The 17,413-nt window shown below is 41.1% G+C and overlaps 1 protein-coding gene across 2 annotated transcripts in view; it reads right to left on the bottom strand.

Moving 5' to 3' along the window:
• Positions 1–10,517, bottom strand: part of LOC311047290 (transcription factor Sox-6-like) — a 150,748-nt gene extending 140,231 nt beyond the window's left edge. For both annotated transcript variants that reach the window (XM_084059954.1, XM_084059953.1), the window contains exon 1: positions 10,132–10,517. The gene's annotated coding sequence lies outside the window, so the exon portion shown is untranslated. The remainder of the gene's footprint in view (positions 1–10,131) is intronic.
• Between the last annotated feature and the right edge of the window lie 6,896 nt (positions 10,518–17,413).

Raw genomic sequence — 17,413 nt, forward strand, 5'->3', positions numbered from 1 at the left:
GTGTGTGTGTGTGTGTGTGTGTGTGTGTGTGTGTGTGTGTGTGTGTGTGTGTGTGTGTGTGTGTACGTGCGTACGTGCGTGCGTGCGTGTGTCTACTCTCGCACGAGTATGCATGCGCTTTATTGTGCAGCATATGCGTAATTGTTTTCATTTGTGCATCTTTGCTGTGTGTATGTGTGTGTGCATGCATGCATTGCCATCCCTCCTCACTTGCCTACGGGCATGTATGTGTCCTGACTGGTCAGTGTATCCGGCTACACGTTCTGACTGGTCAGTGTATCCGGCTACACGTGGCATGTGCCACTTTCAGCAGCTCCTCGCCGCACTGGTATCAGAGGGGATTATGGGAACAGCAGGAGAGGCCTCTACCTCACCACAACATTTCAACGCGTTTCCTCCCTTATTCCAAATGTATATATATCTAGAGTAGTATGTATAGTCTACTGTCTGCATTTATCCAAACATACAGAGACATATTATCAGATGGCATTTCAACAGGATATTAAACTAGTTGGATATTAAACTTGAATGTAAAGCGATACGCCTGCAGTCTGTATTATGTCCCGCAAACTGTCCCTGTGCCCTGCTGCTGTCTGCACGCTGCATGAGCTGCCAACATCTCTCCATCTGCATGTGTCACAAGTCCTTTTGCATTTATGGTTACTTGCAGATGACAGTGATTCTGATTTGATCAGTAAAGCATCGTTTTTTTTCACAGATAAAAGAAAATGGTCTTGCTGTTGCTGGAGGGAACATTGTCAGCCAGATACTCCCATAACAAGGTATACTTTATAAAAACTAGAGCTAGAACACTCTGCATTTCCTTACTCCATCAATGAGAGTTTTATTTACTTATCAAATTACTTTTATTTGATATTTCAGCTTTAAGACTGTAACATGAATGTGAAGTAACGTGTAATATTTCATGTTATTTTTATGTTTTTGAAGTCTAAATTAGCGCTTAGCCCCTACTTGAGTTTTTCTCATGCATTTTACACATGATCTGCTATCTCAGTGTCTTGTCTGCTCTCTAATGTATAGACTGCTGTATAAATGTGTGTCCCTGGCACTTGGCTGGAACAGGAGTAAGGTAACCTCATGTCCACCACTGCAGAGTTTAGGGCCGAGCAATGTTTGTCACTGCACTAAAGCGACTTCTACGGGTTTGTCTGCTGCCTGTCAGCGGGGTGTGTTGAATGAGAGTAGCAGGACGGAGGCCCTACGTCTTCCCAGTGGGGCCACCTCACTGGCATGTGAGCAATATGGCAGAAATGAAGTGGCAACACAGAAATGTGTGTTGGGATTAACTGAGATACACGTGTAATGACTAAAAGTGAGAGAAAACAATAGGCTCTATGCACAGCAGCCATATTATCACTTCCTTCACAGGTGTTACCAATGATACAGTACTAATGAAGGCTCTGTTCCATTTAGTGTAGCACAGTGGTTTCCATGACCCCCATAACTCTGAGAGTGTACAAATGGAACCAAATGGACCCTTACGGGTCCATTTGGTTCTATTTGTACACTCTCAGAGTTACACACCTGTAAGGGGCCATTTGGAAGCCCATGAGGGTCCCTGGACCCCAACTGTAGACCCACTGGTGTAGCAGAGTGTTTCCAGTGGGCCAACATGCACAATATCAGCACTCTGTTTGACCAGAATGGAACAGAGCCTTCATTAGTATCATTGGTAACACTAGCCCCTACGGAACCTCTCCCTCCGCTATGTAGCTCCGAGATGAGGTCCCTCTTTATTTCCTGCCTGATGCTGTAGGCCTCGTCGCACATTTTCCACTTTACATGTTTCTTACCCCTTTCTGCACATCGTATCCAAAAAGTAAAGCATTTGCGCCACTCTCTCAGATGTTTAAAATTTTAGCTGGCAATAAAATCTATCCAACGAGTTGAAGAAAGTATTTAATTTGCCTCGGTTTTCATCCGGTTCCAAAATATTTTGCATTAGAAGATGCAATTCAACATTGGACCAGTAGGGTAACCAGTAATGTTATCTCTACGGGCGCAACTCTTGCGCAATGTCTTAAAAACATGGAACCGGATGAAAACCGAGGCAAATTAAATACTTTCTTCAACTCGTTGGATAGATTTTATTGCCAGCTAAAATTTTAAACATCTGAGAGAGTGGCGCAAATGCTTTACTTTTTGGATACGATGTGCAGAAAGGGGTAAGAAACATGTAAAGTGGAAAATGTGCGACGAGGCCTACAGCATCAGGCAGGAAATAAAGAGGGACCTCATCTCGGAGCTACATAGCGGAGGGAGAGGTTCCGTAGGGGCTATGGTAACACCTGTGAATGTCTTCATAATATGGCTTCTGTGAATAGAGCCTATTATTGGCTCCTTTGTAGACGACCAGATACAACCATACAATCTCACTGAATATGTACCACCCAAATAACCTGCATGGGCCATCTCCAGTGACACAGATACCCGTGTGGTTTTGTCCCATCAACAGACAATACCACACAGGTTGGCAAATATCAACACCTATCCAGCCTTTTGTCATACTTGTCTGTGTCAATCCTTTTTGCTGGGTGTACAATGTCATAAGCTATGGGTTGCGGTGTGTCAAGAGACTGTCTATTTTGTCATTTGATATGCCTGATTTTCATGGCTCCTTTCACCTCCTTGTAGTCAAGAAAGAAAGGCAATATTTCTTCTACCTGTTTGACACAGAGAACGGAAGGAGTGAAAGGAAGTGAGATAGAGAGAGGAGGGAGCAAAGGAGAGAGACAGACAGACAGACAGACAGACAGACAGACAGACAGAGGCAGATGCAAAAAGAGACACTTTTTCTTGCCAAGTACAATAACTGTACATTTGTATGGGTGAGGATGGGAAATATCAACTTTCAAAGAGTTCCATTAGCACATACACAGTACTGATGGGGACAGTCACACCTCACATTTGCAGCAATGGTACTGGACAGTAAAGTACAAATGACATGGAGAAAGGGAGAGAGAGAGAGGGGGGCGAGAGAGAGAGAGAGAGAGAGAGAGAGAGAGAGAGAGAGAGAGAGAGAGGGAGGAAGAGGCGCGGAGGAAGCAACAATAACTCCTGGACATGCAGGCTTGCTCGCATGTCATTTCCCTTCCTCTGTAAAATCATCAGGTTTAGAGTAATAGCCAAAGCATCTGCTGTGCCTGCTGCTGCTGCTGCTACTGTTGTGATCCAGGGCCGTCACTGCTGACTGACAGCAGGGCGGCCACAGCACAAGTGTCAGTCACCTGGTCAGAGCCCACTCATGTCAGCAATACCCCAAAGTCTGCTCTCTCCGATCGCTTGGAGGCTCGGACCCGAGAGACCGCAACCGCGGCACTTTTACCGATCCAATTTACGTAAAATCCTGAGTGTTAATTTTAACACTCTCTGGGTTATATTAACGCTCAGGATTTTACTGTGCATCAGCGGCGGCGGCAGCAGCAGCAGAGAGACTTAAATCTAGGGGACATTTCTTCCAGAGCTCCTCTATGTTACTCAGCTCATACTGCAGGCGTACTACTTTTTTCGTCTTTTTTACGATGATTCCATCTCTTAAAAGCACACCAATAAAGTTCTGTCAATGGGACTTCCAGACGGGTATGGCAGTGGATAGAAACATGTGATGCTTAATCTATTTTACATGCAACACATGAGGATTTGTTGCTCAGATGGAGTTTTTTTTTACTCTTGAAGACTCCACAGGGCGAGTATTCTGCTTAAATAAGAGTAGTCGATCCTTTCTCACAGATTACCATCCAAGCTCACTGATCTATTTCTGTCTTAATTTAGCATTGTGAGAGCGTTTGATATTTACATCTCTATATTCATTAATCCTGCATTAGAAGTCCCCTCTCCATTCATTTAACCTGTATCATTTACCTTGTATCATTAGTGCAGCGGATGATTCCTGCTTACTTAAGAAAAACGGAACAGTTTGTGAAACAGGCCCTAATTTAAACCTGTCCATTGTCCTGACTCTGACCTTCATGATACACAATTCCAGCAACGGGTACAATGATGAGGGCAGACAATACTTTTTGTGAGTCACAAGGACTCGAGTTTGAATCCAACTCCTGTCATCTCTCACATATCTCCCCACTCTCCTCCCAATAGGTTTCCTGTCTCTACATTTCAACAAATTGAAAACATTGGCTTCTATAGTAGACAGAAGCTGTGATTTAGTTACAAGACTAGAAGTTGAATCAGCCATCTGAGTATGCATCAAGCCATAATTCATAATGTCTTATGCATTTAAGTCGGAATTACAATTATGTCTGTACTAACTGGCTGTTGATCCATCAAAATAAAACGTGTTGCATTCATTTCTAAGCCCAATCCAAGCTGATTACTTACTTATTGGCATGCATGAACCTGGACCTGAACTTTCCTCTTACATTTATGCCAACAAGATGGTGCCATTTGAAGGCAATGGCACAGTGATATTTCTGCTTGCCATGCTGCTTTTTTTGAAAACCTCATCCCCTGTTTGTTTTATTTAATCTAGGTGGAGATGTTTTGCCCTCTCTCTCTCTCGGAAGGAGGCCAAATGCACGCTTGTGTTGATCCTGCAATAGGCGTCTGTCAAGCCGTCTTGTGTAAACCATGCATTTATAAATCTTGCTCAATCCCTTGCAGGTACATAATAGCCATTGTAAAGATCAGCGTCAGCATAAGATAGCATATGGCACTCCCTCCCTTATGAAAACAAAACAAGAGAGAGAGAGAGAGGGGGGCGACAAAAAAGAGGTAAGGAGGGAGAGAGAAAGAGAGAGAGGGAAAGAGAAAGAAACAAAGTGAGAGAGCACAAAAGAAGAGGGCGATGTAAGGGGGCAGGAGAGAGGATGGAGGTGAGTCAACACAAAACACAACAACGTCGTGGAGTGACAATCTGGATCCACGATTCAACAGAGAATGCAATACCACTATCAAACAGCATACACAAATTATATTTAAAGGGAGTGTGCTCGTCGTACAATTAAGTAGATATTTTAGGGCAATGTTGGTAGGTTTTGGTGAGCAAGACAACACACACACACACACACACACACACACACACACACACACACACACACACACACACACACACACACATTGGATGGTGGGTAGAGCAAGTGATGGAGGTCGAGGTAGCAAGTATAGAAAAGTGAAAACTGTCCCAACAATCATGAGAGAACTGAGAGGAGAGAGAGAATGACTGGTATATGGCTTAGGGTTAGTGGCGGCAGAAAATGCAAGATGGTTTTATGGAGCAGAACACCCTCCCAACACAACAAACACGCACGCACGCACGCACGCACACACACAGATGAACACGCATGCACTCAGTCTCTCTTTCTCTTTCTCTCAGACAGATGCAGAAACTCAGGATGAGTACATATCTAGAGTAAAGTGTGTACATTGCATAGAAACACAATAAACATAGGAATACACAAATGCATGTGTTGCACAAATCTGTACGTGTGTACAGTACACACTTGTGCGGGTGCACACACACACGCACGCACGCACGCACGCACGCACGCACGCACACACACTGACACACACACACACACACACACACACACACACACACACACACACACACACACAGGCCTATATCATACACACACAGGCCTATATAACATACCCACACCAAAACCCACACACAATACACTCCCAGAGCCTTATCACACCAAAGAGTTGAATGATTTAGCCTATTTATATCCACAAACATCAAAACACAACACAGAACATAAATGACATAGGCCTACTCACATTCTGTCCACAAAAACAGTTGCTCTCTTCTTTTACACACGGACGGACGGACGCACGCACGCGCGTGCGCGCGCACACACACACACACACACACACACACACACACACACACACACACACACACACACACACACACACACACACACACACACACACACACACACACACACACACACACACACACACACACACACACACACACACACACACACACACACACACACACACACACACACACACACACACACACACACACATGCCCCACGGCCACTCGTAATTTAAGATACACGCGTGCGCGCGCACCTCAACTTTCATTGTGGTTGAGTAGCTCGCAAGCAGATCTAGCAGGAGTGTGCAGCGTTGCCATGTCTGCTTATTATAAGCGACTTTGGGCTTGTTTTTCTGTTAAGTTGCTTGTAAATATATTTTTAGGCTTGTTTCTAAAGTGTTGTTGCTTATTTGGGCTTGTTTCCTAATATTGTTTAAACCAGTGGTTCTTAAACATTTTCATGCCAAGGACCCCCAAATGAATATGTATTTGTCCACAGACACCCCCCCATCTAAAAATATTTTATGCCAGGGGCCCCCATCCCAAGATTTAATTTGAAAATAGCAGATTGTGAGCTTGTTTTTAAAGTGCTTATGTGGCCCATAATCGCTTCTTTTGGGCTTGTTTTCCTAGACAACACTGTCGCATCCCCAAAAGGCATATTGTGACTTAGTAACCAAACATCAACATGTGATGTGAAGGGGGGGCAAATAAGGCATATGTTGACTTTCCGGGACTTCCGCGAACTGCAGTTCTCAACGTTTTTGAAGTCTCAAGTCGGCATGGGAAGCACTGCCGAGCGAGCTAAAGCGAGCGAGTCACCGTGCAGAGCGTTGTGAAGTCCGCTTTGAGCCGACTCAGCGCCGTGATAGGCACAGAATCGTAAATCATATATTCCCCGAAAGTCATATTCTGACTTTTTTGCCCCCCCCCCCCTTCACGTCATGTTTGGTCAAAATGTTCCCAAAAAGTCAAAATATGCCTTTTTTTTGTGAGACAGCATTGTCCTAGATATGGTTGCTTGTTTCTCTCACAGAATCTGGCAACACTGGGCCCCAACCTTTTCTTTTTCGGCAGCAAAGACTGCAATTTGGGTGTGGGCCGTTGGGCCGCAGATAAGTATAGGCTGGCTAATATGCACTTATAGGACCCAGGGAGAAATACTTAGGGCTAAATGTTTAATTTGTGTTTGTACAACACATGTCCAATTTGGGGGGATGGTGTCTTTTTCAAAGCGCCCGACAACAAATAATTAGGACTCTCCCAATCGACCACATAGGCTTAAAATGTGCGTGCATGGTTTCCTCGATGAAGGTGAGCCAACCAGCATCTTCAAAAAAACAGCATGTGGAATTAGTTTAACTATGCAGCTCCACTGTTATGGAAATGTTCAGGGATAACCGTTAATCTCCAACCTGTAACAAAGGAGCCGAATGCCAAAACTCTATCTATTCTAATTCTAATCTAAATAGAATTCTGAGGACATTTTTCTACTTTCTTTTCGATGTGCAAAACTCGAATAGTGTCCAGGTGTCTGTCCTCAAGTGAATATTGTTCAGTGGTGGAAAAACTGTACTCACATTTTTCACCTAGTTAAAAGTATCAATACTGCAATGTAGAAATACTCTGTTACAAGTAAAAGTCCGGAATTCAAAATGTACTTGAGTAAAAGTACAAAAGTATTGGTATCAAAATATACTTAAAGTAGCCTACTAATATCCCATTTCACATGTTTCCAAATGTATAAAATGTATCCTTTGAAAATAGCAGATCCACAAGCTCACAAGTGACAAGTTGTGAGCTTAGATCGGCTATTTTCAATTATTTATATTTTACGTAACTAGTTTCTAATGTTTTCAAATAATTTGTAGAGGAGTAAAAGCAGCCTACAACATTTGCCTCTGAGATGTATAGCCCCAAAAGTAAAAGTATTGAAAATTGGATATACTCCAGTAAAGTAAAAATACATCAAAATGGTTCTTAAGTAGGCTACAGTACTTGAGTACATGTACTTAGTTACTTTACACCACTGCGCAAAACTCGAATAGTGTCCTGGTGTCCACAAGTGAATAATGTTCAGTGCATTGAACTTTTCTCCTCTTCTCTTTCTCTCTCATGTCATGCATCCTTCCTCGCCACCTTAACTCTCTCCATATCGTGCCCACAAATGAGCATTTTTTTTTGTTGGCCTAATAAATTATTCTCATCTCATCTTGTGAGAAGACAGTATATTCTAATAGCCTATGCCTATTATATTACAGACCAATTACTAGGCTATTTAAAAAATGATTCGCAGACTTAATTTGTTTGATTCCTATCATCCAATTACTGATGGTTATGGTTATATTGTATGGTTATATGTTTTATTTGTTTAAAATCTGTGTTGGTGGAGGGCGAACAGCTTTTAAATATAACGGCATTGGGCCTATATTACCAATAACCCTGCATTTCATGTCTGCATTAACAAGTAAAAGAAAAATGCAATTTCACCGAAGTATTGTAAATTATTTTAAATTATACATTTTTTATTATTCATTTTGTTATTATTATTATTATTATTATTATTATTAGACTATATAGGCATGTTTGAGTTATTTTCAGAAATTAGAATTGGGCTCACTGAAAACGAACCTTGGGAACCTCGGGACAAAATACACAGAAAAGTCCAAGTACAATGAACTGCACACCGTCCAGCGCAGGCGGAGGGGCGACGGAGCAACAACCATGGCATGATGGTGTATAAGGCTATAACTGCCTCAGTGTGCCGTGCCGGGACAATGTGCTGAATTGGCAGCCCTATATATAAGTGTGCCATTTAGGACAGAGCGGGACAGAGGCGCTCTAATGCCACTTTACCTTATGTGGGGACTTCTTCAAGAGCCACGGCACCTGCTCAAAACAAAATGCCATGGCTAGGGAGATCCGGCTTCAGCAAACACCCCTACCCCCGACACATAAACGCATGCACCACAAGTGTGTGTGTGTGTGTGTGTGTGTGTGTGTGTGTGTGTGTGTGTGTGTGTGTGTGTGTGTGTGTGTGTGTGTGTGTGTGTGTGTGTGTGTGTGTCCTCGATGGTCGGGAGGATAACCTTTCCCTTTCAGCTGAAAAACAATCCGACTTAGAGGACCCCCACCATTCCTCCGGATTGTTTCTCATACAAGACAACATAGCTTTACATGCGCGGGGGGTATATGCTCTATAAATTGTCACAGGAGTATAGCCTTGGATCAAGACAAGCATGTATATGATCGATTTTACATTTGCATATCTATGATCATCACGTAAAAGTCAGACTCGATAAAATGCATCAATGATAGTCTGATCCAAGGCTATCACAGGAGAGTCCCGAAAAACAACATAGGTTAACTTGTTAAAACAAATGTTTAAAGGATCTGAATATGTCACTTAAGACGATGGGACCTGACACTATCAAAATGGATATCAAGTATTGTGAATAATATATGTTTTTTTTTTTTGTATGATTCGTGCAATTGAGAAAGGGACAAATAAGAGGGTTTATCTTTTAACACTTGATCCCCCACTGAATGATATTGCTAAATCAATGCAGCATATAGGCAAACTATCCGGATATGTTTTTATTTACTTTTTACTCTCAAGCACGCATTTCCTTTTTTTGTTGTTGTCATGATCATCAGTGCGTGTGTAGACCGCTGTCAGCGTCCTTATCGCCCTGCGCGCATTGCCAGCCATTGCTCGGAGAAAGCGTTATCTGAGACAGCCTAATGTCTAAATGTGAAGGGAACACCCTATAGTCATTACCTATCTGCCCGTAGCAGAGAGGGGCCTTGTCCTCTTTTACCCTGTCATCATCATCATCATCATCGTGCCAAATGATCTCTTGACATCAGCCCAGGCAGAATCCTCATGCTGACCCCGGCCACAAACTTTTCACACGGGGGACACGAAAAACTTCTGTGGGAAAATCCTCCGTTTTGACCGAGTTATATACGGCGAGGAAGCAATTAAGTTAAAGCACGAGTTAAAATACCAATTATTCGCATCGGTTTTTAAAACGTAGCTATATAAGTAGGTAAAGCCGTACTAGGGCAAGCTTATTTCTTGTTTGCTGTAATTCCTGTATAAGTGCACGGAGATCCAGTTGACAGCGCTCAACTTGTGCGCAAAAGCGCACGTCCCAGGACTTAAAAGATGTAAACTTGTATTTGGCGTTTTTTTCCTTCCACATACGACGACCAAAAACAATTAAAAACAACTATGTGTAATGACAGTTCGAGATTGCATCAAATCCTCTCATGACAAACTGTGAAAGAAAGAAAGAAAAGAAAAGAAAGAAAGAACTTACAATCTGAAGCGCCTTCAATTCTCTCACCGCGATGATGGGACCAACAGTATAACGTCTTGTTTTCCCCCTCCTTCGGTATTGTCTCCAAATGGATCCGTTTTAAGACTCCAAGTCTATTTTAATTTATGACTCACGCATTCTTCTAGGGTCAGTCGCAGTGACCCCGGAGGGGAAAGTTAACTTGTACGAGGGGAGTCTCTCTTCCTAGAGCCTACTTGGTTTTCGCGTAGATAAATCCACTATTTCCAGTCGACTCGCGAAAACGAAACGCACACTGGTTTCATTTTTTGAGGGGACTTCTTGTGGAAGGAAAGAGAGAGACTCAAACGGGACGCACGCACGCGGCAATCCCGCAGCCGCTCCGAGCTCCACAGGCATTCATCCCGTCTCTAGTGTTGTTGAGGAGGTGTGTGTGTGTGTGTGTGTGTGTGTGTGTGTGTGTGTGTGTGTGTGTGTGTGTGTGTGTGTGTGTGTGTGTGTGTGTGTGTGTGTGTGTGTGTGTGTGGCTGCGCTGAGCAGAGGGCTGTTACACCGCCGTGTGGCCGACGGTGGAACTGCTCCTGTCGCTGGTGCGCTCACAGAGACGCACCAGACTTAACGAATGCCAAACAACGGTCGCCCCAAAATACTGTCGCCCCGGGGCAAATCCGGCGACCTCGGAACGGTCGCCACCTGGTATTCCTAAACGTAACCTCTGTAAAACTATAACTAAACCTAGCCTTGCTATTCCTAAACGTAACCTCAGTAAAACGGTGCCAAAACCTAACCTTCTTCCTAAACGTAACCTCAGTAAGTAAACTATGCCTAAACCTAACCTAATTCCTAAACATAACCTCAGTAAACTAGCCTATATGCCTTAAAACCAAACCTTATTCCTAAACGTAAAACGGTGCCAAAACCTAACCTTATTCCTAAAAGTAACCTCAGTAAAACTATGCCTATCCCTAAACTTATTTCTAACCTATCCTCATAAAGCAAATACAAGAATACAAGAACAGCTGGGGGCGAGCGTGTTTTGGGGCGAGTCTTCCGGTTACCGTATAACTTGAACCCCAGGCAGGCAGCAGTATGTATCCCTATTGTGGGGGGAACATTTGCCCAAAATAGCCAACAAATATTTTGGGTGAAGAGATTTGGTGTAGCCTACATTGAAAAATAACCCACCACCAAGTACTAGCCTACAGTGTAGGTCCGTTTTAAAAGTAAGTAGATTTGAGCCTATACTGAAAAGTCAGAAAACTACCCTTTATTTCAAATAAAAACTAGCTCAAATGGACAATTGCGGATACATTCGACTAAAGAAATAGAAATAGTGATTATCATTAATAAGCATTATTCTGCATTCATGCACAACTTTTTTGTTTCCCATCTGACATATAGGATTTATTTTGAGTGCCTAATTCACCCCAGCTAATCAGCACCTATAAGCAAATCTTCATTACAACATGTGTGAAAATAGAATAGGCCCTACCACGCTTGTTTTGAAGTTTATATCACGAAAGCAAACATATGTGCTTATCAGCACTAACCCGTCCACAGCCCCTATGATAATGTGATCCCGTACGCCTTTCTACCTGGAACTGAAGTGATAATGACACAAGTAGTCTGTTCAGTTCTGCTGACACGCGTTTAGTTGGTTGGTTGCAAAGAGGAGACAAAAAGATGAAACTATAAAGCGCACCTCGATCAGCCTATTCTCTCTCAGGTCCCAGTTGATGACCAGTGGTGGAAAACGTTAAAAAAAAAGTAATACTGCAATGTAGAACTATACTCTGTTACAAGTAAAAGTCCGGAATTCAAAACTTACTTGAGTAAAAGAACAAAAGTATTGGTATCAAAATGTACTTAATATCCCATTTCACAAGTTTTCAAATGCATAAAATGTATACAAATCTTTTGAAAATAGCAGATCTACAAGCTCACAATGCATCACATCAGGGGCATTGTGAGCTTGTAGATCGGCTATTTTTAGATGTCCGAAATGTATATAGGGCTGAAGTGGTTATGTTTTAATAATCAAAATCTACAAAGTAACTAGTAACAAGTTTTCAAATAATTGTAGTGGAGTAAAAGTAGGCTATATTTACCTCTGAGATGTAGGCTAGTGCATGGAGTAGAAGTAAAAGTACAGACAATTGGAAATACTCCAGTAAAGTAAACCTGAACATTGTACTTAAGTACAGTACTTGAGTAAATGTACTTAGTTACTTTACACCACTGATGACAGTTCTTACCTGGATCCTCGCAGTTTCCACCTCGATCGCCGTAACAAACAGGTCTGTTCAGTATAACGGCTCCAGTCGTGCATCCGATCAGCGGTGAATAAAAACAAGAAGTCAGCTTCCTTCGACCGAGCGTTCAAATCCCGTGCACGAAGTTAAACCCTTTGGTTAACTATAGCCTCTATGTGTTTCCCCTTTCCCTCAGCGAGGAGAAATTAGGAGGACTTTAATAGGCTATACGTTGAGATGTAGTCTATAAGGCAAGACTGTCGGTCTTTCTTGGACAATCACACAACTTATGGCTAAGGAGCGGCCATGAAAAGTATTCCAAGTATTTCCTCCCGTCTTGCGCTTAGAAGGTAAGAGTCATGGGGGCAGTGATGGGGTATAACAGGACAGAACAGGATGATAACCCCACCCAGACACAAGCCAAGGGAAGAGGGACAACACATAGGACGAAAGCAAATTGCCTGCTGCTCTCCATCTCTCTCTCTCTCTCTGTGCCTGTCTGTCTGTCTGTATGTCTGTCTGCATCCCCCTATTTCTCTTCCTGTGTGTGTGTGTGTGTGTGTGTGTGTGTGTGTGTGTGTGTGTGTGTGTGTGTGTGTGTGTGTGTGTGTGTGTGTGTGTGGCGGGATACAACACTCACCTGCGCTTGTCATCCTTGATTTTTTACACGCACGCACTCATGTAGAACTTGAACAACCAGTTTAACGAATTTAAAAAATATTTTGCAGAGAGGATTTTCTCAGAAAATCCAGTGGTTAATCAGGTGAAGAAAAATAGGAGCACGCTTTCAGTGAGGAATCATTTTGTTTTGGGGTTTAAAATGCGGCTTCATTATTGTTATAATAATAATTATTATTATGATCAATAATAATAATATAATCGATGATATGATATCAATGAGGACGACGTAGAGAGGCTATTATTATAGGCTTATTAGGCTATTATAATTATCATTATCATCAATTATCATTAGATATATAGCCTATTAAAATAATTATAATTATAATAATAATTATTATAATAATAATACTACATGTATAAAGCTTATATAGGTTATTGAAATAACCGTTGAGCTAGGTTCTAAACGATTCCCAGAGGGTCCTGATCAGCACAAAGTAGCCTAATAAGTCCTTAGCCTATAGGACCTAGTAGCCGGTCCGTTAACCGTTAAGGGATTGAACCAAAACCTGGACATTTTTGACCACCAAACCACAATCATGAAATCATACTAATTTGTCCTCTTATAAGAGGACAAATAGTATGAATCATACTAATTTGTCCTCTTATAAGAGGACAAATTAGTATGATTTAATGATTGCGGTTTTTGGAGGAACAAATCAAAACCGTCTTTTACCAGTCTGCTATACTTTCAGTCAGAGGCACTTTGTGTTTATCTATATAGGGTCAGGTGTAAACCTGTAGGTGTTCAAAACAAACAGTTCCTCTTTTATTATTCTAAAAACACTTTAAAATAGTGAAAATAGCCTATCTAGTATTTACTATGCATGCATCCCATTTTCATTACTTATGTGCGACACTCTTATATGGTGAAGTAGGGCATTACCGACACCGTATACGTATTAAACATAAAAAGTTGAAATATTTAGATATGAGATTTCTGCCCGACAGCAACTATCCATTATGAGCGTTAAGAAATACAATGTCACTCACGGTGTGGACATTTATTTTGAATGCATGCATATGCCCATCAAGACTATGTATTTGATCGATTTTTACATTTGCATATCATTCATGTCATTTCATTCATATTACAAACATGCCGTCGTTTAGGTTTCCAATTGCGTAAATTAGGCCTATAGGCTATACTGGCGTGATAATTTGGAGTATTTGATTTTATTTGATAATGTTGGCTATTGCGTTTGTATAGGCTACGGGATGCAAATTCAAGAAGCATTTTAATATTTACGATTTGTGTGAACTTCTAACGAGCCACGTATCGACTCAAACTGCGCCCCGAGTCTTTCAGCCAGACTGGAGGGGCTGTTATGCCATTAGGACTCTAACGCCACCTTTTGGCTATTATAATGCAAGTGTGCCACTATGATAATTATAGCAAACGTCCAGAATGTGATTAAATCATCACGTAATGCTTTTGAAAATTGATATTAATTTATTAAATGTATTTAATTATATTGAATGGCAATTATAAAGCGATTCGCCACACAAAATACCATTCGGTTTTAATTGTCCTATATTCTCCATATAAAACAAACATAGGCTATTATAGACCTACCTTTGCTTTGATCTATGGTAGCTTATAGTTTTGTAGCTTTTCTCCTCAGTAAAGTTTTAAACAGTGGTGGAATGAAACTTTGAGGTATAGGCCTATTATACCTTTACTTTACTTGAGTATTTATATTTATGATACTTATAATACTTGTACTTTGTATTGTACTTTGTACGTTTTACTCCACTCAATTATTTGACATCTTTAGTTACTACATTGCACATTCATTATTTGATTAATTATTAAATCAAAAATCTTCTAAATTGTTCAAAAATAGCAGATTAACTTGCTGCAATGCGTTGTGAGCTTGTTATAGGCTATTTTTTGAAAAGCTTAAGTATAAAATATGGCTCAGGTTAATGATAAATGATTATAGTCCAATATGATTCTGAAATAGGCAAGATTCTGCATCCAGGGCATTTAGACTACTTGTAAGGTATTTTTACACTGTGGTGTATTAAGTATAGACTTCTGGACTTGCTACATATTTCTCACTGAACACCACATTTTGAAGCTCTACCACGGAAAATATAGGACTAAATGCTCACGCAATAATTACGTGTGAGTGCAGCCAGCCCTTGTGTGTTTACTGACTCATTCGCTTTTGTGCTAAAATAAATAAATAATAAAAACACAAAATAAAAACAAATGAAGTCGCGATATATGAACACATGTGGTCAGATGCACACAACCTAAATTTAAAAAAATAGTTGGTAATGATTCATATTTAAGTTATATTTTCTAATTATATGTTTTCTTCTTAAAAGGGAGACCTAACTGGTCAAGTATTGAGTTGATTCTTTAAACCCCAGCACCCATATTGTGGGGAAAGTTTTCGCTGAAATTAGCAGATTGACAAGCTCACAAGTCACAACGCAACGTTGCTTCGCGTTGTGAACTTGTCAATGGACTATTTTCAGCAAAAGCTTTCCCCACAATAACAGCAAACACACTAGTATTGAGCCCTGAGGGACTTTTAGACTTTTAGGGGGGGTTAAGTGGTTAAGAATCATCCGATAGAGGGCAGCACAGGCCAGATGTCTTCTGTCTAGCCTCCGCCTTCCGACTGAGAAGAACGAGTGTATTACATCCCATAGTCCCGGGGTTCGGCCGCGCTGTGATTGGCTAATTGGGTGTCAAAGTAGAAAGGAGAATAGCGCGTCGAGATTTCTATGTATTAAATAACTCTAACATTACTAGTTGTTTACCCTGTATCCCTCCACGTAAAACAATCATAGCCTACTATGATGACATTACCTAGCTAGCCCCGCCCGTCTGTGAGAGTGACCTGATCTGATGTTGTGTTACTTTTATGATTCCATTCCACCCTTCATTTCACAGCTTTAATTCATTCCAAGAAAGTTTAGACAATCAATCAATCAATCAATGTGTAACACAAACAAACACAAAAGGATGTGGGGTTAAAAGTGAACCTTTACCAAATGTAATCATAATGATTGATTAGCCTATAACTAATACTTACTAAATACATCAAAAACATAGATTACAATAGCCTATATGCATTAAATCAGGCACATATAGCTACTACCAATATTATTTGTAGTAGCTATATGTGCCTGATTAATGCATATAATATAGCCCTAGAATGGCTGTGATATTACATACAGTTCATGTATTCCAGGTTGTGGCACTGTGTGTGTAGGCCTACTCAGCCAATAATTAATTGCTGCTACTTGGAATTAGATATTGTCCTCTAGTTTCATGTCCATTTGAAAGTTCTGGCAGAAAATGTGTGTGTAGCAGGGCTATATAAAGCAATGACTACGCCACCCACACATAGGAGTGAGGCATCCTTTAAACACATTAACCATATACTGTGTATATATATAGATATATAGGACTGAACAAGTAAGGTTCCCCAGAAAGGTACGGGTTCAGAATGAACAGAACCAGAGGCTGATGTATCAAATGTGTCAAGTTTATTCAAACAGTTGGTATAAAAATAGTCAGGTTAAAATACAGAAAGGTAGAAAGCGGTTAGTAGTATTACTGGGAGTTCTGCAAAGGGACTAAACCCAAGGGTCAAAGGGTATAGGGCTTTGGGGCCTACTTGGGCCTCTAAACTAAATATACCGAAATTAAGCAAATCAAATCCAAATAATGCAAAACCAAAAGCAAATAAAGTAAATAAGCAAATCAAAACAAAATACCAATACGCAAAATCAAAATCATGCAATGCTACTTATATAGCTCTGTCCTCAGTCAACCCTATTGCACACAGTCCAATAGCAAAAACCCAGTCTAAATATATGGCATGGTGGGAAAAACAGTGATGGTTAGTTCAGCTCCTACAAAAATCAAATAATAAAGCATTAGACCAACCCTCCAACAATTCATCCCACACATTAGGCCCCTATAGCAAGATGACAAAATACAGCAAAATAACAAACATACCCAATGAGTCAATTATGCTCATGGCTCCCATTGATATAGGCCTGCACAGCCACAGGGTACTGCTGCTCAAAGAACCTGGAGGCTTCTGGAAATACAGATATATATTAGTATACTTAACAACAGGCCTAATATTGTCAGCCTATCTAAACTCTTATATATATACTATTGCTACAATGAGTTATAAAAACCTTGTCATTTGTTTCAGATTGTCTTACCGAGAATTAGTCTGTACCCCTCATGCCTCCAGGTCTCTCTCACAAACACTCAGGCCAGGCTTCTGGCTAGACAGGAGGCCACAAACCTGGCCACCCCTCTTTATGCACTTTCCTTAAAGGGCCAGTGCTACATGTGTTTGGTAAATATCTCCACTTTTCCACGAGCTGCTCAC

The sequence above is a fragment of the Gymnoscopelus microlampas genome (assembly GCF_963454915.1).
Source record: "Gymnoscopelus microlampas genome assembly, chromosome: 6".
NCBI lineage: Eukaryota > Metazoa > Chordata > Actinopteri > Myctophiformes > Myctophidae > Gymnoscopelus > Gymnoscopelus microlampas.